The sequence below is a fragment of the Myotis brandtii genome, unplaced genomic scaffold (genome assembly GCF_000412655.1).
Source record: "Myotis brandtii unplaced genomic scaffold, ASM41265v1 scaffold15, whole genome shotgun sequence".
Classification (NCBI taxonomy): Eukaryota; Metazoa; Chordata; class Mammalia; order Chiroptera; family Vespertilionidae; genus Myotis; species Myotis brandtii.
In genome coordinates this window covers 620,412-621,623 of record NW_005355410.1, presented here as the reverse complement: position 1 = coordinate 621,623, position 1,212 = coordinate 620,412, and positions in this window count along the sequence as shown.

The following is a 1,212-nucleotide window of genomic DNA, read 5'->3' as shown; positions in this document are numbered from 1 at the left end:
CAACCCCCTGATCGGCCCTGCTCTGTGTGTGACAGGGTACGGAGCTCCAACCCCCCTGATTGGCCCTGCTCTGTGAGTGACAGAGAGCAGTGCCCCAACCCCCTGATTGGCCCTGCTCTGTGTGTGACAGGGGGCAGCGCCCCAACCCCCTGATCAGCCCTGCTCTGTGCGTGACAGGGGGTGGCACCACAACCTCCCCATCGACCCTGCCTTGAGTGTGACAGGGGGCGCTGCCCCAACCCCCTCGGCCGCCCTACCCTGAGCGTGACTGAGGGTGGCATCACAATCTCCCGATCCGCCCTGCTCTGTGCATGACGGGGCGGCGCCCCACCCCAATCGGCGGCCCTGCTCTGAGCCTGGCCAGGGGCTGCACCTAGGGATTGGGCCTGCCCTCTGCCACCCGAGAGCAGGCCTAAGCCAGCAGGTTGTTATCTCCCGAGGGGTCCCATTTTGGGGTCCCAGACTGCGAGAGGGCACAGGCCGGGCTGGGGGACCCCCCCTCTCCCCCCAGTGCACAAATTTTTGTGCACCGGGCCTCTAGTATTATATAAACACAATGGGAAAAATAAGATGGGAACAGATTAGTTTGAGAGGCTTGCCAGACCTCTGTGTAACTTTTGATCATGGTTTGTTAGCTCCAGTGGTCATTTTACCTTCATTCTTGTTCCCATTTCTGTGGGATAAGGGCAGGTGGGACCTCCCAACAAGCAGAGTTACCTCTTTGCTCTCTAGCCAGTAATGTTAATAGTCACCATACTAGAGGCCCGGTGCACAAAAATTTGTGCAATCGGGGGCGAGGGAGGGGTCCCTCAGCCCGGCCTGTGCCCTCTTGCAGTCTGAGACCCCTCAGGGGATGACCACCTGCTGGTTTAGGCCCATTCCATGGGGGATTGGGCCTAAGCTGGCAGTCAGACATCCCTCTGGCAGCCTGGGAGTCCTCGGGGGATGTCCACTTGCCAGCGGGGAGCAGGCCTAAAATGCAGTCGGACATCCTTAGTGCTGCTGAGGAGGCGGGAGAGGCTCCCACCACCACCACTGTACTGGCAGCAGTCAGCCTGGCTTGTGTCTGAGCAGAGCTCCCCCTGTGGGAGCTCACTGACCACCAGAGGTCAGCTCCTGCATTGAGCATCTGCCCCCTGGTGGTCAGTGTGTGTCATAGTGACCAGTCATTCCCAGTCCTTCTGCTGTTAGGGTCAGTTTGCATATTACCCT